Source organism: Aotus nancymaae, unplaced genomic scaffold (genome assembly GCF_030222135.1).
Source record: "Aotus nancymaae isolate 86718 unplaced genomic scaffold, 86718_ANA_hifiasm-v0.15.2.pri h1tg000014l, whole genome shotgun sequence".
NCBI classification, from domain to species: Eukaryota; Metazoa; Chordata; class Mammalia; order Primates; family Aotidae; genus Aotus; species Aotus nancymaae.
Window position 1 is genome coordinate 62298194 of NW_026988425.1, and position 22962 is coordinate 62321155.

General features: G+C 41.3%; 1 pseudogene; it reads left to right on the forward strand.

The window, feature by feature from the left end:
* The first annotated feature begins 7710 nt into the window (after positions 1-7710).
* Positions 7711-21967, forward strand: LOC105723834 (eukaryotic translation initiation factor 5B-like; annotated as a pseudogene).
* Positions 21968-22962: the final 995 nt, after the last annotated feature.

Below are 22962 nucleotides of genomic sequence, written 5' to 3' on the forward strand. Positions count from 1 at the left end.
TGGGCTGCCAAGGCCCGGCGAGGCCCGGCGAGGCCCGGCTTTCTCCTGGACACTGGAGTCTGTTCTCCGACCCAAGGGACACAAGAAAAGTTGAGTAAATAGCACATCGCTTTTCTTTTGTTAGATGTTTGCTCACGAAGACTTCAATCGGATATTGGGGGGCTTGGGTTGAAGGACAAGTACTTGCAGAATCAAGATGCTGTCTCACATTAGCTTTGAGGCTTTCTAAAGTATCTTGAAAGAAGAAAAAAAAAAAGCCGAGCTACATAAAATATATCCGGCCGAATTAAGGCATAACTGGCATCCTTTAAAAAAAAAAAAAACTACTTGGAATTAAAAATGGGAGGGGGGAATAAACGAAATGATAATGGCAGTGTGGTTAATTGGTTAAGCCAATGGAACCTCAATTCACGATTCTATTCTTGCAAATTTGAAACAATGTTTCATTTAAAAAAATTCATTTAAAAAAGTCCCTCTGCGCTCCCCTTTTCCCAGGCTACAATACATAAAACAGATTTCCTTTTAAATGCCTCTATTTCGTTTTTAAATTTTTTAGGGTTTTTTATTTCTTGTAAATATCGTGTAAGAATTGTCTGTGTTTGTGTTTTTTCTGGTTTAAAAAGTACATTATAATTTGGTAAATTGAGAAGATGCAGAAAAGAAGTATAATGCAGAAAGTAATTATAAGTCCCATGATTTCAATTAGCAGTTGCTTATATTCTTATGTATTGCCTTTCAATCTTTACATACACACTTGCACACACAGAAAGAAAGAAAAAAATGAACATACTTAAATAGAATTCAGTCCTATTTAGCTTTATACCATGGCTTTTTTTTTTCCTTCTGGTAACCATTCCCCACCCCATTAGATGTTCTTAAAAGGATGGTTTGTACTGACTTCGGAATATTTCTAGGCTGTTTCTTTACACTAGAAAAAGTTCAGACAGTTTTATTTACACCATGCCATACTTAGAAACTAGAAGAGGATGCTTATAGTTAGAGATTACAAGGAAATGTATTTTGCATTAGATATATGCCACTTTCTTCAGAATCATTTAAGAATTGCAGCTGGATTCAGCATAATATTTGGCAAGTACAAATATAGTAGTACGATGAAGTTTTCTCACCTTCAGATGTACTCCAAAAAGAGAAATGAGAAGGATGAAAATAGAGTGTGAGAGTGGGGTGTGGACATGAGAAGTAGAGCCAGAGAAAGGGAGACAATGCTCAGCCTACCCCCCCACACACACACACAAACACACACAGGTACACACACATGCACACACACACAAACACACACCAATTTCTGTAAGCCTCGAATCAGCTGACGTGATCTCTGTCTCTTAAGAACCTCAGAATCAGGCTGGACATGGTGGCTCATGCCTGTAATCCCAGCACTTGGGGAGGCAGAGGTGGTGTGGCGGGGGTGGGGTGGGAATCACTTGAGGCCAGGAGTTTGAGACCAGCCTGGCCAACATGGCAAAACCCCCATGTCCGCTAAAAATACAAAAATTAACCAAGCATGGTGGTGCCTGTCTGTGATCCCAGCTACTCGGGTAGCTGAGGCATGAGAATTGCTTGAACCCTGGAGGTGGAGGTTGCAGTGAGCCACTATACTCCAGCCTGGGAGACAGAGCAAGACTTTGTCAAAAAAAAAAAAAAAAGAAGAAGAAGAACCTCAGAATCAAAACTCAAAAGAATCCAGTGGAAAATCACAAAGATTAAAGGAAAGAGACATATTACATATTAGAAATGCACAGCTAACAATGTGACAGCAGACAGGTCCAATACAGCATTGCTTGCGTACCTCTTACACAGAGGGCTGGACGCTGAACATGGAAACATAGAGATGAATAGATAAGTCACAGGTCTTGGTCCCTTGGAGTTCACAGTCTAATGGGGAAGACAGGATAGAAGCAAGTGGTTTCAGCACAGCTTTGGAATTACGTGGAGAAGTGAATGAAGTGTGAGAGTCCAGCAGAGGAGAGACCAGGATTCACAGAAAAGACTATCCCAAGATCTCAGAGAGGAAGGAGCCTTGGAGCCAAGTAGAGAAGAATGAGACCTTACAAACGTAGGGGAAAAGGAAACATAATGGGAAAAATTTTAACAGTTGAACTAATTTAAAAAAAAAAAGGCAAGTGTATTTTAAAATGTCTTTTCTTCATAGGCTTGGGAACCAATGTTATTGGATACAGATTTGCCCTTGTTTTTGTAACAAGAGATATTCCTTAAAAAGTTTGGTATATGGCAAACTGTGATATTTTAAGCATATTTCAAAAAAGAAGAGACTCACCATTTAAAGGAACTGAACTGTGAATTAGTTTGTCATCTAGATAACCATTAATTTGTCTTTATTTTTGAGACAGAAATTTTACTCTTGTTGCCCAGGCTGGAGTACAGTGACATGATCTTGGTTCACTGCAACCTCTACCTCCCAGTTCAAGCAATTCTCCTGCCTCAACCTCGCAAGTAGCTGGGATTACAGGTGCCTGCCACCACACCAGGCTGATTTTTGTATTTTTAGTAGAGACGAGGTTGCACCATGTTGGCCAGGCTGGTTTTGAACTGCTGACCTTAGGTGATCCACCCCGCTCGGCCTCCCAAAATGCTGGGATTACAGGCGTGAGCCACCACGCCTAATCTATTTGTCTTATTTCATATAGACTTTACATACCACCTGTAGTTAGGGCAGTCATGAAAATAGCATCTCCCCACCTGTTCCACTCGTTAGTGTCAAACCCAAATGGACCTTGAGTGAGTTTTAGGTTTATTTGCTTAAGCCCACCCCACAACCCCCACCGACGCACATTCACTTACCCTACTTATAGGTGAATATTGCCATCAAGATGGCAAAAGGCAGCCACAGCACAAGCACGTGTGGCCATGGTGAATGCAAATGTTAAAGATAAACCTTTTTTTTCAAAGCAAGTGTAATTGATTTTGAAAAGTATCATATTTGCAAAGCAAATTTGGTATTTTTAATTACCACACTGATTTTTCTTAACCAGTTTGCAGCCTCCCCAACCTACACGGTGACGGCTTTTATTTATTTATTGTAGTTTAAGATCATTTTATCAAAGATCAAGAGGCTGGGAGAGGGAGGGGGCAACTACAGCCCCCACCAGCTCTACAGGGGGAATGGACCCCTCCCTGCCCCCTGCCCTCTAAGTAGCTCCCCCTGTATTATGGGAGGGGACTTTGTGCAAACTCTGCCCTGAGGGGGATCACAGTGACTCTTAGGGTTGGTCAGGGCTGTAATTACAACTTAACAAACAGAGAAACCAAAATGAAGAGGCAATTTTAGCTACTCTCCCAGGTGGGCCCTTAAATTGTCACCTGTTAGAATATATTTTCTGCAGGGACTGGAGACTGCCTCTTCAGACAGGCTCTCTGTCCATGGAGTCATGAAGCTGTCATTCTTGGGAAATGGATCATGCTCCACCCTTTAACTGAATAGAGCACTTGAATTCTTATAGTATTGAAAAAATCTATGAATTTAAAATGGGAAGAACATGTGCCACACAATCTGGCTGGAGGGGTAGGAGGCAAGAGTCTATTCTTATCTTTCTGTATTTTTCCTCTGATCACCAGACCAGAATGTGTTTCACTGTGGTTAGAGTAAATAAAGACTCAGGATAATTTTTCTTTTTTCAAACAAAAACAAAAAATTCAGTTGTCTTGAAAAGCACTGATAATGTGAAATAAGACAATTGTAGTTGTTATTTAATGGGTCATCTTGGCTTTATTTTTCTTAAATTGAATGTTGTTTTTTCAGAATACTCATATTCCATGGGTATATTTCTAGTTTGAAGAAATTTAGGCTACTTTTCAAGGCTATGCTTAAAAAAAAAAAGTCGATTTAAACGTTGCATGATCCTGTTTATGAGGGTCTTAGGTCAATTACACTATTGTTATCTTTCTCTTCCTGACCATAGACTGTAACTATAACCATTGGAAAAAAATAATTAAAGAAATGTTTCTATAGTAACTTTGATTCTAGATGACTTATCTTTTTTTTTTTTGAGACAGGGTCTCACTCTGTTGCCCAGGTTGGAGTGCAGTGGCATGATCTAAGCTCACTACAACCTCCATCTCCCAGGTTTAAAGGATTCTCCTGCCTCAGCCTCCCAAGTAACTGGGATTACACATGCCCGCCACCACACCCAGCTAAGTTTTGTATTTTTAGTAGAGATGGGCTTCCACCGTGTTGGCCAGGCTGGTCTCCAACTCCTGACCTCAAGTGATCCACCCTCCTCAGCCTCTCAAAGTGCTAGGATTAGGCGTGAGCCACTGCACAGGGTCTGGATGACTTATCTTAAGAATATTACTGGCCAGGTGTGGTGGCTTGCACCTGTAATCCCAGCACTTTGGGAGGCCGAGGCTGGAGGATCACCTGAGGTCAGGAGTTCAAGACCAGCCTGGCCAACATGATGAAAGCTTGTCTCAAAAAAAAAAAAAAAAAAAAAAAGAATATTACTAAAGACATTGTACTACTTATAACTACTACATAATAAATTACTCCCCCAAACCAGTAGCTTAAAATCCTCATTTTGTTTTGTTCATGGTTTTCTGGGAATTCAGGATGTGCTCAGCCCAGGCAGCTTGGAGTTTCTCATGCAGTTTCAGTCAGATGTTAACTGGGGCTCCAGTCACATAAGGATCAACTGTCATAGGTCCAGCAGTTGAGGCCCAGCTCTGTCATAGGTCCACCAGTTAAGGTGTCTGCTGTGAGCCTGGCAGAGCCTAACAAGGGCACCTACACCAGCATGGCTGTCTTGGGGTAATCAGACTTCCTACATGGTGGAAGGCTTTCTCCAGAAAGGCCCAAGAGAATCAGACAAGGGCTTTTTCCAGCCAGCCTCAGACATCACACAGCATCACTACAAGATTCAATTGGTTCCAGTTGAGTCACTAAGATTGGACCCTGCTAAATGGAAGGAGTATCAAATAATTTGCTGACATATTTTTAAACTTCCATCATGTGCTTTTGTGTTTTTTTCACAAAAAACTCAGCATGTATTCTCTTAAGCTAAAGACTCCAGAAGTTTTTGAGTTCATTTTGTCCTTCCAGAACCTAGCACAGGGTATGTGTTACAGCAAATGAGGCCAAATATTTGTTAAACTGAACCAAAGGCTGACAAGCCATGAACTCCTGCTATCCGCATGAAGGAGGAATTTTGTGGCTGCCAAAGTTTTCTTTTGATAAGTTAGAAGGCTTATCATGCTGATAATGGTACTATATATATAGATAATATATTTTTAAAAACTTGGTTTTTTTCAAAGTAAAGGAGTCTCAGTAATCCTGTAGTCCCACCCTTTACCTTGTACCTCCCAGCCCTCCTCACCCCACCCCAGTTTTACAGCTGAAGCCCAGAGAAGTTAAGTGAACTAACCAAGTGATAAAGGTATGGTCTCTAGTTGTGTTATGTTGATGCAAAAATATTTGTGGTTTTTACTATCAAAAGCAATTCCAGGCATCGTTTCTTGCCCATTACAAAATATTGTTTTCTCACTTACTATTTGGGGTTATGACTTTATCAGAAATTGCAGGGACATTGTGGGGGTTAGATCATTTTTATACATAAGGGTAAGGTCTGCCAACCTGTTGATCTCAGCAAGAATTATTTTCCTCCCTGACCTTTCTATTCATTCCATCAGGCAGATAAAGAAAAGGCCCAGAAAGATCTCACCAGGAGGCCATGGGACTCCAAGTTGCTTTCCTCAGATATAGGTCAAAAAAAACTAACTTCCTGACCCTTTCTTCATGCCTTGCAACAAGATCTTGTAGTTTCTACATCTGGGGCAGTGCTGAGTCTAGAAGGCTTCCTGTGATTTACAAAAAGCCTGTGAGGAAATGGAGATGCCCCTGAGCCTGCCTCAACCTGTAATAATTTCCAGGAGGTGACCCATCATACTGTGATGTAAGACACGGTCCTAGCCCTTTGGGTTCAGGAATGCAAAATGTCAGGTCATCTATTTTGCATCACAATGATGCAGTTTTGTCAGCAAGGATAGTATTTTTAAAGTGATCACCCAGTTGATTAACAAAAGGAAAGAAATCACACCTTCTCCTTTCAAGTTTGCAAGGCTTCCCTTAGCAAAAGAAGGCTCTTGCCTTAGCTTGTTCTAGGACCATATTCAAGACTCTTTCAATTTAGAAAATTTCATATTTATTAAGAAAGGTGAATAATAGAACTAGTATATACAATTAATTTCTTAGGTTAGTCAACATTTCTTTAAGTCAATTCATTGAACTGATGTTTGTGTGAATGACTGACTGGCTTATAGTGAGCACTCAGTACATGTTAATTTCCCTTCTTTTTCCAACAGCATTATAGGGGGAATGACTCATGTTCACAATATTTGGTATTTGTCTTAAATACTCTGAGTCTTCATTACCAAAAAAAAAAGTTCAATAACATTTGACCTCCTAATTTACTAAGGCAGAAAAACCTTCTAAGCTCCTTGTATGAGTCAGGGTTCTCCAGAGAAACAGAACTAATTTGTGTGTTGAGTGGGGGCAAGAGACTTATTTCAAGGACTTGACTCACATGATTATGAAAGCTGGCACATTACAAGAGCTGCAGTGAGCAAGCTGGAGATCCAGGAGACCTGATGGTGTACTTCCAGTCTGAGTCCAAAGCCTGAGAAGCAGGAGAGCTGATGGGGTAAGTTCTAGTCTAAATGCTGGCAGGCTGAAGACCCAGAAAGAGCCAATGTTTCTGTTAGAGCTTGAAGATAGTGGGGGGTGGAAATCTTATGGTCTAACTCCAGGTAGTGAGGCAGAAGGAAATTCCCTCTTACACATGGTAGCACCAACCTTTTTGTTGTATTCAAGCCTTCAACTGACTGGAGAAGGCCCATCCACATTAGGGAGGCCAGTCTACTGAGTCAACTGATTTGAATGTTAATCTTATCCAAAAGCACCATCATAGACACATCCAGAATAATGTTTGACCAAATATCTGGGCACCCCATGGCCCAGTCAAGTCAACACATAAAATTTACCATCATACTCCTTTTCCGTTGAGCACTAGCCAAACTGAAATGTCAGAGAATTTGTGTGGTTGTAATAGAAATGATTTTCCGGTTAACCCTGTTTTACTAAATATGTGTAGTGTATCCAGTTCTCTTTAGGTTTCACTCTTTGCTCATAGCATTTAATTTTAGGGCATGCAAATAATTGGAATGCCCCCCTTCTCCCTGCCCCCTTCTCCCTTCTCCCTATCCCTGTATGGGAATACAATGTTCACTCATAACATTGAACCAGAGGAGGATGTTCTATGTAACATTACTGATTCTGTGACCATCCTAGGAAGGAATGCTAGTGAGAGCTCTTCATCTTTACTCCAGGAATTAACAGACTTGTCATCAGAGGTATTACAGGGCTTGGAGTTACAACAAAGCTTCACAACCATTCTCAGACATCAATCACATTTTGGTGTTTGCAGTTCAAAGGCAAATCATCTGTACAATTATGATTTATATAAAATTTAGGAATCATGAATGTGCTTTAGTTTGGTCTTATTCAGAAACCAGTAGCCTTTCCTCATGGATGGCAGCAAGTTTGGCTTGCACAGTGGAGGCTCTGTGCTGTGCAGGTTAACAGCATGCAATTACCAAGGCTCCAACGGCAGCTCTACCGACACAGAAGCAAAAGTGGAAAGCATGGCAGAGTTCTTAGAGTAGAAATAGAACTATAATACTGAGGATACTGGATTGGATGATTGGGAAGCTATGGCCAGTGATGAGGAGACAGAAGAAGAAGGAAGCACAGTTTATATAGAAGTAAAAGAAAACCCTGAAGAGGAGGAGGAAGAAGAGGAAGAGGAAGTTGAAGAAAGTGAAGAAGAAGAAGAAGAAGAGGGAGAAAATGAAGGCAGTGAAGGTGAGGAGCAAAATGAAAAGGTGTCAGATGAGAAGGAGTCAGGGAAGACATTAGATGAAAAGCCAAGTAAAAAAATGAGCTCAGATTCTGAATATGACTCTGATAATGATTGGACTAAGGAAGAAAGGGCTGGCTGGGCACAGTGGCTCATACCTGTAATCCCAGCACTTTGGGAGGTCAAAGCAGGCGGATCACCTGAGGTCAGGAGTTCGAGACCAGCCTGACTAACATAGAGGAACCCTTTCTCTACTAAAAATACAAAATTAGCAAGGCATGGTGGTACATGCCTGTAATCCCAGCTACTCGGGAGGCTGAGGCAGGAGAATCACTTGAACCCATGAGGCAGAGGTTGCAGTGAGCCGAAAGCATGCCATTGTACACCAGCCTGGGAAACAAGAGTGAAACTCCATCTCAAAAAAACAAAAATAAATAAAATATAATAAAATAAAATAAGAAGAAAGAGCTTATGACAAAGCAAAACAAAGGATTGAAAAATGGAGACTTGAACATAATTAAAATGTAAATACCGAAAAGCTAAGAGCCCCTATTATCTGCACACTTGGGCATGTGGATACAGGGAAGACAAAAATTCTAGATGAACTCCATCACACTCATGTACAAAATGGTGAAGCAGGTGGTATCACACAACAAATTGAGACCACCAATATTCCTTTTGAAGCTATTAATGAATAGACTAAGATGTTTAAAAATTTTGATAGAATGTACGGATTCCAGGAATGCTAATTATTGATACTCCTAGGCATGAATCTTTCAGTAATCTGAGAAATAGAGGAAGTTCTCTTTGAGACATTACCATTTTAGTTGTTGATATTATGTATGGTTTGGAGCCCCAGACAATTGAGGCTATCAACCTTCTCAAATCTAAAAAATGTTCCTTCATTGTTGCACTCAACAAAAATTAGCTGGGCATAGTGGCGCGTGCCTGTAATCCCAGCTACTCAGGAGGCTGAGGCAGGAGAATTGCCTGAACCCAGGAGGCGGACGTTGCGGTGAGCCAAGATCGCGCCATTGCACTCCAACCTGGGTAACAAGAGCAAAACTCCGTCTCAAAAAAAAAAAGATTGATATGTTATGTGATTGGAAAAAAGTCCTGACTCTGATGAGCCTGCTACTTTAAATAAGCAGAAAAAAAAATACAAAAGATGAATTTGAGAAGCAAGCAAAGGCTATTATTGTAGAATTTGCACAGCAGGGTTTGAATGTTGTTTTGTTTTATGAGAATAAGGATCCCCGCACTTTTGTGTCTTTGGTACCTACGTCTGCAAATACTGGTGATGACTTGGAAAGTCTGATCTACCTTCTTGCCAAGTTAACTCAAACCATGTTGAGCAAGAGACTTGTGCACTGTGAAGAGCTGAGAGCACAGGTGGTAGAGGTTAAAGCTCTCCCAGGAATGGGCACCACTATAGATGTCATCTTGATCAATGGGCATTTGAAGGAAGGAGATACAGTCATTGTTCCTGGAGTAGAAGGGCCCACTGTAACTCAGATTCAAGGCCTACTGTTACCTCCTCCTATGAAGGAATTATGAGTGAAGAACCAGTATAAAGAAGTAAAAGCAGTTCAGGGGTAAAGATTCTTGGAAAAGACCTGGAGAAAACACTGGCTGGTTTATCCCCCTTCATGGCTTATAAAGAAGATGAAATCCCTGTTCTTTTGTTTTGTTTTTTTGAGACGGAGTTTCGCTCTTATTACCTAGGCTGGCATGCAATGGCGCAAAATCGGCTCACCGCAACCTCCACCTCCTAGGTTCAAGCGATTCTCTGCCTCAGCCTCCCGAGTAGCTGGGATTACAAGTGCCTGCCACTACACCTAGCTAATTTTTTTTTTTTTTTTTTTTTTTTGAGACAGAGTCTTGCTCTCTCGCCAGATTGGAGTGCAGTGGCAGGATCTTGGCTAAGTGCAATCTCCACCTCCCGGGTTCAGGAGATTCCCCTGCCTCAGCCTCCTGAGTAGCTGGGACTACAGGCTTGCACCACCACACCCAACTAATTTTTTGTATTTTAGTAGAGACGGGGTTTTACCATGTTGGCCAGGATGGTTTCGGTCTCCTGACGTTGTGATCTGCCCACCTTGGCCTCCCAAAGTGCTGGGATTACAGGTGTGAGCCACCGCACCCAGCCTAATTTTGTATTTTTAGTAGAGACAGGGTTTCTCCATGTTGGTCAAGGTGGTCTCAAACACCTGACCTCAGGTGATGCACTCGCCTCGGCCTCCCAAAGTGCTGGGATTATAGGCATGAGCCACTGCACCCAATTGAAATCCTTGTTCTTAAAGATGAATTGATCCATGAGTTAAAGCAGACACTAAATGGTATCAAAGTAGAAGAAAAAGGAGTCTATGTCCAGTCATCTACCCTGGGTTTTTTGGAAACTCTACTTGAATTTCTGAAAACATCAGTGTCCTATGCAGAAATTAATATTGACCCAGCACATTAAAAAATATGTTATGAGGGCTTCCGTGATGTTGGAACATGACCCTCAGTATGCAGTAATTTTGGTCTTTGATGTGAGAATTGAACGAGGTAGCTTTTACTGATCGTTTAGGAGTTAGAATTTTTAGTGCAGAAATTATCTATCATTTATTTGATGCCTTTACAAAATATAGACAAGACTACAAGAAACAGAAACAAGAAGAATTTAAGCACATAGCAGTATTTCCCTGCAAGATGAAAAGCCTCCCTCAGTACATTTTTAATTCTCAAGATCCGATAGTGGTGGGGGTGACAGTGGAAGCAGGTCAGGTGAAACAGGGGACAACCCATGTGCATCCCAAGCAAAAATTTTATTGACATCAGAATAGTAACAAGTATTGATATAAACTATAAACAAGTGGATGCTGCATAAAAAGGACAAAAAGTCTGTGTAAAAATAGAACCTATCCCTGGTGAGTCGCCCAAAAACTTTGGAAGACACGTTGAAGCTACAGACATTCTCGTCAGTAAGATCAGCCGGCAGTCCACTGATGCACTCAAAGACTGGTTCAGAGATGAAATGCGGAAGAGTGACTGGCAGTTCATTGAGGAGCTGAAAAAAGTATTTGAAATCATCTTATTTTTCCACACGGAGCAGGGACTAGAGTGTAAGGCCGGTTGCCTCTCCAGGAGCTCAGACACGCCCACCCCCCTCCACGCCTAGAAACCACGTCATCATCCCACACCCACTTCTGCACTCGGCACTAGGCTCTGCACTCGGCACCCAGTCAGCCGTTGAAGAACCCCGTCAAAATTCAAAAGAAGACCTGCCAGAACCTACCCCATAGCATTTTGCCCCGTCCAGGTCCCACTCCCCCTCGGTGGCCTGCTCACCGGAAATCCCGCCTACCTGCCAATAGCAGCTTGCCATGTCCACATCCTGCTCTCCCACAACCAATCAAACGCCTCCACTTCCTATAAAACCCCACATCTGAGAGGAATCCGCTTGACTTCTCCAACCCTTCCTGTCGGACCGCAGAACCTTGCCCAGGAGCCGGTTAAATTTCTTCATTTCAATAACTGGCCTCTGTTGCCTCTCATTTAAACCTGACATAGAGTAAATGCAATACTGTGTTGTAACATCCCAACAAAAGAAGACAAAAAATGGAACAGATGTATATAAACACTGATGAACTTAAGAAGGGAAGGAAGAAAAAAAAGTGTATAAAGTGTTTTCCATGAGAAACTAAGAAACTTACACTGGTTTGACAGTGGTCAATTACATGTCCCCACAGTTCCAATGTGCCTATTCACTCACCCCTCCTTTCCCCAAACCTTCTCTACCTGGCTGCTGTTTTAAAGTTTTTCCTTCTCTAAATTTGGATTTTTATTACAGATATAAAGTTCTTTTGATTTTATACTGATTAAAACTGTGCTGCAGTATTTGATTAACCAAAACAAAATAAAAATAGAACTATAAAAGCAATGGTTGAAGAAGGATCTTTGTGCTTGTTTTAGATAGAATTCGTTACAGTTTTAATTGCTATGCTAAAGAGACTATTATCTCCATATAATCTTATAATTTTTAGACATGCAGTGAGGTAGTTACGTTATTATCACCATGCTAAAATTTGAAAACAGAAACAGAGAGAACATATGTAACTTGTCCTAAGATCACTTTGATTTGAAAGTAGGGAGTGTGGCTCCAAGGCTAACCACCAAACTGGGTGTCCTTTTGTTGGGTAAGACCTCTCTCTGTCATCCAAGCAAACACACAGCCTGCCTCAGTGATCCCATAGGGGTGCTGCCTTGCACTGCCAAGTCCTATGGAAGTACTGGGCAAAGGTTCCTTTCTGCTTTCAGGCCACACTCCTTGAATCTCAGGTAGGAGACTACAGGGGATAAATGGAAGACCAGATCCAGTTGGGTCAGAGGCCTCTCCTCCAGATCTTCCCCTCTCCAGAGCCCCTAATTGTACAACACACCATCAACCACATGTCCCTTAGAGTTTTGTACTGTCCCTTCCACTCAAGACTTGGGTTTCCCTTTAACATTTTTGTTGGTTTTGTAATAAACATCTTGGTGCTGAATTTTAATTCCACAACCAGCTGGGCTACCCTCAGTAACACCCTCAGTAATCACTATCCTCCCCCTCACCCACTGCTCACTTGATCACTCAACACATAGAGACAGTCTCCTCCATTCCCAATGTAGACTATTAGAGAGGAGATAACAGTGGCGAACAAAGGCAGCATGGTCCCTGCCCTCACGGAGTTTATAGTCTTGTGGGGAAGACAAACATTATTCAAAGAGTTACATATAAATATAAAACTCTACTGTGACAAATGCCACAAGGGAAAGGTGCAGGGTTTGATGAGTCCAGGACCGGGAATTGACCTAGTCAGGGAGGTCAAGGAAGGCTTCCCTAAGGAAGTGGTGCATAGCTGAGAACGGAAGAAGCAGGGACGTGCTCCACAGGAAGAACACTCGCCGAAGCCCAGTCAGCAGCAGAAACGAGTGTGGTGTGATTTTGAGGAACTGAAAGACCAGCATGGCTGCAGAAGAGAGGATGGGGGTGTGATATGTGACGGAGCAAAGAGAAGTAAGCAGCAGCAAGACTGTATAGGCCTGTGATCAGGATTCTGGCCTGTATGTCTAGAGCAGTTCTTTTCAATTTGGCTACATGTCAGAATCACCTGGGAAGCATTTTTAAATACTGGTTAAAGGATTCAATTCCAGAACCATCAAATCTAAATTTCTGGAAGTGAGAACGAGGCATAAGTTGTTTTTTGTTTTGTTTTTTTTAAAGCTTCCAGGTGATTTTACTGTGAAAACAAGAATCATTGACATATAGCAATGAGAAGTCACTAAAATGTTTGAATATTATGTGTATGATGTGAATCTTTAGAAGGAGTTGGAAACCACCATCATCAGATTTACATTTCAAAAAGCGTTCTCTGGCTAGAACCATGGAGTTAGCAATACTAGTGATTGAGAGTTCAAAAAGGAGACCAATTCAGTGACTTTTTTTTTTTTTTAATGGAGTTTCGCTCTTGTCATCCAGGCTGGAATGCAGTGGCGCGATCTCAGTTCATTGCATCCTCTACCTCCTGGGTTCAAGCAATTCTCCTGCCTCAGCTTCCCAAGTAGCTGGGATTTCAGACGCCTGCCACCATGCTGCTAATTTTCATATTTTTAGTAGAGACAGGGTTTCACCATGTTGGCCAGGCTGGTCTCGAACACCTGACCTCAGATGATCCACCCACCTTGACCTCCCAAAGTGCTGGGATTATAGACTTGAGCTACTACGTCCGGCCAGTGACTACTATTGATAAATGGTGCAGGTGTGGATTAGGGTAGCATCAAGGGAGATGAAAAACATACATACATTTACAAGATTTCTAGTTGGTCAAATCACTGAGACTGGCAGAATGATGAAATGATGGAGCCTATAGAGGGAAAAAAGAGAGTGAATGACCACCAGGGTTCTGCTCACACAATAAGATGGATAACTGTGCCATTTGCTTAGACAGGGACAAGGACTAGAACCGGAAATGGTTCGAGTGAGGATGGGTTTTCATTTGGGCACGTAAGATTTGCTTTCATTTTGTCATGCATGTTCTTTACCTCTTTTTTGTAGGTCATCCATACTTCATTTACCAGTCCTTGCTATGTATTATTCATTAAAACAAACAATAGCAACACGATTGAACTCACTCAATCTTGAACTATTGAACATGTTAAGTTCATGTCATTGGCCTACTTAGCCCTCGACTGTAACTTGAAGAAGCTTATTGATAAGAAAATTAACTTCCCATGAAGTATAACTACTTTCTTAGCAATACTGTATCTGTTTCACCTCTTTAAAATTTTTGATATTATGTATTTCTTTTCTTTTTTCTTTTCTTTTTGGAGACAGAGTCTTACTCTGTCACACAGGCTGGAGTGCAGTGGCATGATCTTGGCTCACAGCAACCTCTACCTCCTGGGTTCAAGCGATTTTCCTGCCTCAACCTCCTGAGTTGCTGCGATTACAGGCACCCACCACCACCCCCAGCTAATTTTTTGTATTTTTTAGTAGAGATAGGGTTTCACCATGTTGGCCAGGCTGGTCTTGAATGCCTGACCTCAGGTGATCCGCCTGCCTCAGCCTTCCAAAGTGCTGGGATTACAGGCGTGAGCCACTATACCCAGCCTATTATGTATATCTTAAGACATGTAATGCCAAGTAACAGAAACCGCACTCCAATTAGCTTAAACAAAAAGAACATTATTATAAGAATATAAAGGTATCTAATGGAATATAAGAATAAATCTGTGGCTAGAGTTCAGGAAAAGCTAGAATCACGAACTCGTGACTGCACTGTTCCCTCTCCCCAGCTCTTCCTCTCTTGCATATCTGCTTTGTTTTTCTTTTTCTGTTCTCAGAAACTAGCTTCCATCACTTTTCTTCTTAACATGAATGAAAATATGACAAGTGACAGCTTTTGAGGTTTAAGCCCTAGAGCTCAGACATTAGAGGGAAACACTCTTAACTCTTTCAGTACAAAATCTAAAATCCTAAGGAAGAAACTGATTGGCTTAGGCAGACTAGCTGTCCTTCTCCAAATCAATCAACTGTGACAGGATGTAGGAGCTAGGGAAAAAGCTGTGACTACCACACGTTGATTCATATACCCTACTGAACTGTTGCCAAAATGAATATTCCCATGATATTCTGAGGGGATTCCTTTAGGACTTGATTTGCAAGCCCCAAAAAAGCAGGGGCTGAGCAAAACATGCAAGTTTGCCCTTACACCCCAACTGAGTAAATTAACATATGTGATCCTCAAGACCTCACTGAAGACAATTCTAAAAATGCTGATAATTATGCAAAATATTTCATCTCCCTGAACTAGTGGTTGTTTTTCTTTAATTGTTATGAAGGCACCTGAAATTTCCAAAATTTTGAAAGTTTTATATTTGATAATGATGTATGCCAAGAGATTTGCATTTGTCTATGATTTGAACTATTATGTTTGAACTGATTCTTTCAACAAAGCAATGCACTAGTTCTGAAATTATCCTAATTTTAAATATCATTTGCATTTCTGTAGATGGAAAATTATATAACAAATTCTAGTTCTTTTCATTTTCATTTGATTAACACTAAGACTCCCCCAAGCTCTAAAAGAAATAGCAGGAGTTGAAATTTCAATTGCATTTGGGAAAATATGTACTTTGTTCCTTTGGAACAAAGATGCTGGTCTCAATATATATTCTTTTGAAGCTCTAAGATGAAATGAGGGCTATGCACATTACTGGTGATGAAAATGATCATAAATAAAGATCTCTTATGAGCCTTCTTATGGAAGGACATTGAAAAATAGAAGAAAATAATCAGGCCAGCACTTCCTGACTTCTCAGTGAATAGTCTTCTCTGCAGGGAAGAGAGACAGACTCTACACCCCATGTGGTCATGACTTATGGACTTTCCCTCAAGGAATTCGTAATCTAGTTAGGACTGAACGTATATATGGCTAATGACATTTATACAATAATCCATTCTTAAGTATTCGGTAGGCAAAGCACATGAGTGTAAACAGAAGTCAGAGACCAGGAGTCCAAGTAGGCTTGAGTGGCCCTGCCACAGCTGGCCCTTGATGAAGCTGAGAAGCAGATATAGTTTGCCTTGGGAGCTGTTGTGCCCCAGTTATCAGCACAGACTCTGTTTCCTTCCTTTTGGCCCCTCTGTACTTAACCTTTAACTTCATTCTTCATTTGCTGGATGGTACCTATCATTCTTTCCAGTTTTACTTCTAACTCATTTTCAACAAATCTCTGCCATGGTGCCAATTGAGACTTGAAACTGAAACACCACAGATCTGTGGGTTGGAGAATCGAGTTCTAGTCCTGGCCTGCTTTTCTCATTCAGTGTAATTTAGGGAGATAAATGTATTAATCTCCCAGGCATCAGTTTCCTTATCCTCAAAACCAATAGGGAAGAATTAGATAGATACTAAACTCTCTTCCAGTTATTAACTTGTTAGTCTATAAAACAACAGCTTTCAGATGCACTTTTTTTTTTTTTTTTTTGAGACAAGCTCTCACTCTGTTGCCCAGGCTGGAGTGCAATGGTGCAATCTCAGCTCACTGCAACCTCCACCTCCTGGGTTCAAGCAATTCTCTTGCCTCAGCCTCCTGAGTAACTGGGATTACAGGCACCCACTACCGCATCCAGCTAATTTTTTTTTTTTTTTTTTTTTTTGTATTTTTAGTAGAGATGGGGTTTCACCATGTTGGCCAGGCTGGTCGCAAACTTCTGACCTTGTGATCCACCTGCCTTCAGCTTCCCAAAGCCCTGGGATTACAGGTGTGAGCCACTACACCCAGCCCACACCCAGCTAATTTTTGTATTTTTAGTAGAGATGGGGTTTTGCCATATTGTCCAGGATGGTCTTGAACTCCTGAGCTCAGGTGATCCACCCACTTCAGCCTTCCAACATGCTGGGGTTACAGGTATGAGCCACCACACCTGCTCTGCATTTGTATTTTTTAAAGTGAGAAAAGGACAGTCCCCATTATTCTCCAGTATAATTTACTGCAAAAGCCGGCAGACTTTTTCTGTAAAGAACCAGATAGTGAATATTTTAGGCTTTGTGGGTCATACGGTTTTTGTTGCAACTACTCAGTTCTGCTATGGTAGCAGGAAAGCAGCCACAGACAACTTCAAAAGTTGTTTATGAAAGGTGGTGGGCCAGAGTTGGCCTACAGGGTGTACTTTACCGACCCCAGGTTTAGAGGATGCTGTCTACAGCCAAGTTGCTTGAGTTCCAAGCTCAGTTCTACCTGCTTACTAATATCTTTGTGCCACAATTTTCTTATCTGTGAAGCATCTACCTTATAGGTTGTTTGTGGGGACTAAATGAATTACTATGTATAAAGCACTCCTCTATTCATGAACTTTCTACCTGTGATCGTAGATATTGTCAAACCTTTATACCAGAGCAAAACCACATAAAAGTGGCCGGTCTCCAACTATTGACTCTAGTGGCCACTTGCATGGTATTACTTTGACTCTAATGCCGAATGATTTTGCAGCCTTCTGCAACGTAACTTGTTGATAAGCCAAGAAGTAAGAAAGCATGAAAAAGAAAAACTTGGCAAAGTCACCTCTGCTGAAGTACCGAGCCTCATGTTTGTTAGGGAGAATACTAGGTTTGGGATATTTATTTATTTATTATTTTTTGAGATGGAGTTTCACTCTTTCTCCCAGGCTGGAGTGAAGTGGCGTGATCTTGGCTCACTGCAACCTCCGACCCCCAAGTTCAAGCAATTCTCCTGCCTCAGTCTCCTGCCTCAGTCTCCTGAGTAGCTGGGATTAAAGGCAGCTGCCACCATGCCCAGCTAATTTTTGTATTTTTAGTAGAGACAAGGTTTTGCCATGTTGGCTAGGCTGGTCTCAAACTCCTGACCTCAGGTGATCCACCCACCTCAGCCTCCCAAAGTGCTAGGATTATAGGCATGAGCCACTGCACCTGGCCAGTTTTGGTTATTATATAGTAATACTAGGTTTGTAGTATTACACAGAAATTGGCAAGGGAATTAGGGAAATATTAAGACATCATTTTAACAGGACCCAATATGGATTGGAGAATGGAGGTGGTAATGGTGGTGGAAATGAGGGTGTGTGCAAACATTCCCTGACAGGTAAAGGGCTTCGGAACAGATGTATATTCTCTTTTCCCTCCAAATTCAGTTACTGAAAAAAGAGCAGTAATTACTGATTCCTCTGCCACAGTTGTGTGGTAAAATTATGTGGTAGAGTATTTTATAGCATTTCAGGTTTAAGTGAGTTTTGCCTTCAATTGCATCATCAACCTGCCTGGTTCCTCCTGTTTTTCACGTGGCGCAGTGCCCAAATTTTGCACAAGATTATTAATCTTTTACAAGGGCATTGTGGACAGTCCTGTAATCGTGTATACAAGTCATAAATCTTTTCTTCAATAAGTCAGTGGTGCCTGTTGTATTTGGCAAGTATTGCCCCAGCATTAGCTAAACTGGAAGGATAACAATGAGGCCATGGGCTAGAAAAATGAGGCCTGGATTTATCTTTTATATTACTATATTTTTTTTCAGAGACAGGGTCTCACTCTGTTAGGCTGGAGTACAATGGTACGCTCATACCTCACTGCAGCCTTGAACTTATTGCCTCAAGCCATCCTCCTGCCTCCCAAGTAGCTGGGACTACGGGGTATACCATGGACCTGGCTTTAGACTTAGGGTCTTATCATGGTTTTGTCACCAGCTGTGTGAGTTGAAGCATTAACTAACTTTGTGTCATAGAGATAATTATCAAGCTTCCCTGGGTCTTGGCTTTCTTTCTTTTCTTTTCTTTTTTTTTTTTTTTTGAGACGGAGTTTCGCTCTTGTTACCCAGGCTGGAGTGCAATGGCGCGATCTCGGCTCACCGCAACCTCCGCCTCCTGGGTTCAGGCAACTCTCCTGCCTCAGCCTCCTGAGTAGCTGGGATTACAGGCATGCGCCACCATGCCCAGCTAATTTTTTGTATTTTTAAGTAGAGACAAGGTTTCACCATGTTGACCAGGATGGTCTCGATCTCTTGACCTCGTGATCCACCCACCTTGGCCTCCCAAAGTGCTGGGATTACAGGCTTGAGCCACCGCGCCCGGCCGGGTCTTGGCTTTCTCATCTGAAAAACAGAGTTAAACTAGATGTATGCAGCACTTGCCAATTCTATAGTTCAATATTCCTCAAGTAGAGATTAGGTGATCCCAGAGGTCTGAAACTCTGTGCTAATGATCCCAAAGCCTTTCTCTTTCAAAATTTCTCCTCAGTTTGTGGTAATGATAGATCAGTGAATAATTACAGAAGTTAGACTGAAACCTGCCTAGAAGTGACATAGCACGGATATAGAATAAGTAGCACATTAACCCAAATGGAAGAATCATCAGTGAGTGAGGTAGCACGTGCTGCTCTCCAAGAGTCAGAAGACCCAAGGGGAGATTTTGTTCTGTTCCTTACCACCTGTGGGACCTAGGCCAAATCACGGAGTTTTCCCAAGTCTATTTCTTCATCTACAGAATGAAAATCATGATACATGCTCTGCTTACAACCCAGGGCTGGTGCGACAAATGAAACAATTCATGTAAAAGCTATTTTTTTTTTTTTTTTTTTTTTTGATATGGAGTTTCACCCTGTTATTCAGGCTGGAGTGCAGAGATGCCATCTTGGCTTAATGCAACCTCCGCCTCCTAGGCTCAAGCGATCCTCCCACCTCAGCCTCCCAAGTAGCTGGAACCATAGGCACATCCCAGCATGCCCAGCTAATTTTTTGTAGTTTTGGTAGAGATGGGGTTTCACCGTGTTGCCCAGGCTGGTATCAAACTCCTGAGTTCAAGCAATCCGCCCACCTCGGCCTCCCAAAGTGCTGGGATTACAGGCAGGAGCCACCACACCCAACCCATAAAAGCCCTCTTTAAACATTAAAATTTAATACAAAAATCATTGTAAGTGTGGTTCCCTTCTTAAAACAGAAAACATAAACAACCTTTTTCAAATACATTAGTGGTTAAAGAATCTAATAACTTATAAAACATCCTAAATTATCTGTAGTCATTCCTTCTAAAGTCATTCTTCCAAATACAAAGTTGTTCCTTTCTGTTTATAACAACAGAAAGGAAATCCTTGTTAATGCTGTGATGCATCTACCAGCAATGAGTTTAAGTGTTTCAGTGAAAAATTCTAACCCTTTTTTTAAAAAATCAGTATTGTCAGAATACAGCCTTGCCTGATCTAAAGTGTTTTCTTTGCACACAGCTCAGCAGGATTCAGAGAAAAGTCTATATGACAGGAGCTAGACTGGGGAGGCTGATGGAAATGTGTCTCCTTTATTCTGAGCTTGTCTGAATGCTAGGGGCCAGGTTCTGTTGGAGCACTGACAGCTCTGGGTCCCCTTCAGTGGAGGCAACAAAGGCTGGGGTTTCTTTTGAAAAATTATTTCTGAGCAGTGAGATTGTCCAACACAGTTTCCTTGATAAAGGGCTCATTATCTATCAGTATGACTTTGCCCGTAATTTTTATGCTGGCAGTGCCAACATGAACATACTCAGGCAAATCCTTTCACCCAGGCAGCTGTAACAGCATCCTGATAATTTAAGCCAGTGCTCAAGGCTTGGGTGTGGAATATAATCAACCATGGGCTAAATTTCCTATTAGTCGAATCTCCAAGAAATATAATTTATTAGCTTGCTCTTCATCATGTTTATGTTCCTTGTCACTTTTCAAATGCAACCTCATTTTCAGATATGCATAGTACAATGTTTCAGAATTGCATCTTTAGTTCAACTAATGCATTCTTTATGGATCTAAGGGAGTTGCTTTTGTTGGAGAAAGGTGGCTCCAAAACTTTGGAAAAAGTAACCTTCTGAGAAAGAAATTAATACAACAATGAACACATGATGAATCAGTCTGACATAATCTTTAAATGGTGGAGAAAATCTGGTATCTCCTAAATCTGAACACAGTGATTAACTTTTAGTCTCTAAAAGGTGGGACTGGAATATGATGTTAACTGAAGAAGCTGAATGCTAAGTGTACTGTAAGCATTGTAATACAGTTTTAATCAAATGGAGTGGCTATGTAGAACCTACACAAAAGGAAGCCAGAAAGGAAGAGTGAGTTCATGTTTATTAGGCAGTCCAGGGGAGAAGGTTTCTGGGATGGGGATGAAACATTCTGCTCACTAGGAAGATGGACTCCATTGGGTGACTGAGACAATTCCATAAGGTTTTCCAAAGCCAGGATGAAATATCCCTCAAGACTCTCCACCACCATTTATTCTGAATCTATGCTAATTAAAAACACTTCTCAATGAATAAGTTCTGCCTCCAGGTTTTCCTAGTATTGGGAAGGGGGTTCTGTGAACATGATTGCAGGCTGCTATGCATGGAGGTACAGGCTGTGCACTGGACAAGAGCGTCATATGAAAGGCAGCATCAGTCACAAGACAAACTTTGTAGATTTGAATATTTCTTATTACAACACTCTGGCAGATACTAGAAAATTCTCATTGTATTTAACAAAATCAGTATTTTCTAATAATTTTCTGACATGATGAAATTAGAACACCATGAAGAAGATCCTTATACTTTTCTATTTTTCATATGATTTTATTGAGATATAATTGATATATAATAAACTACACATATTTAAAGTGTACAATTTAATGAGTTTTTACATATGCCAATAATCAGGAAACTATAGCCTTCACCTCCAAAAGCCTCTGCGTGCCCTTTATAATTCAACCATCTCTCCACTCCTGCCTCATCCCAGCAAGGTGGCAGAAACCCACTGGACTGCTTTCTGTTACAGATTAGTTTGGATTTTCTAGAATTTTATAAAAATAAAACCAAGCTGTATGTATACTGTTTACCTTGTCTTGCTTCTTTGTATTAACATCATAATTTTAATATTCATCCATGTTGTGTGTATCAATAGTTTGGGGTTTTCAGGGCCATGGTTGTGAAGAAGATAGAGATCCGTGATGGGAAGCTGGTGCTGAGTCCTCCGATGTCCTGCTCAAGTGCAGCCACGGCAGCCCCTCCCAGCCTACCCCTCCTGCAGCTGCCCCAGAGCCTATGAGAAAGGCCACTGTGTAAGGAGCATAGGGAACAGGAGACACACCTGAGGCTCAGCCTTAGCCCTCAGTCCAGCCGGGGGGTGAGGGGAGGGGGAGAGTTTACTGCCTGGAACGCCTCTCTTGCCCATGCCTCCAGCCACAAAATAATTCAAGTGCTTTTTTTTTTTTTTTTTTGGTCCAAAATAAAACCTCTGCTAGCTCTGCAAAAAAAAAAAATAGTTTGGGTTTTTTCTTGCCAAGTAGTATTCCATTGTATGAGAATACCATAATTTATTTATTATTTCACCTGATAATAGACATTTAGGTTATTTACAGCTTGGGGCTACTAAAAATAAAACTCCCATGAATATTCATCCACAAAATTTTGTATGGACACATGTTTTTATTTTTCTTGGGCAAATACACAGAATAAGAATCACTGGATCTTACAGTGGATGTATGTTTAACTTTTAAATAAATGGCCAAACTGTTTTCTTCATTATATTATTTTACATTGCCATCACCAGAGTTATAAAGTTGCACTTGTTCCATATCCTTGTCAACACTTGGTATTATCAACCTTTATAATTTTAGCCATTCTAATGGGTATGTGGTGGTCATGTCTCATTGCGCTTTCTTTTTTAATTCGACAAGTATTTATTGGGTGGTAGAGAATACAAATTAATGTCCCTAATGTGGTTTGGCTCTGTATCGCCTACCCAAATCTCATCTCAAATTGTAATCCCCGAATGTTGAGGGAGGGACCTGGTGGGAGGGGATTGGTTCATGGAGCCATTTTCCCCCATGCTGTTCTCATGATAGTGAAAGAGTTCTCACTAAATCTGATGGTTTAAAAGTGTGGCACTTCCCCTTCATTTGTGTCCGTGCTCTCTCTCTCTCTCTCTCTCTCCCCTACTGCCTTTTGAAGATGTGCCTAGTTTCTCCTTCATTTTCCACCATGATTGTGAGTTTCCTAAGGTGAGGCCTCCCCAGACATGTGGAACTGTGAGTCAATTAA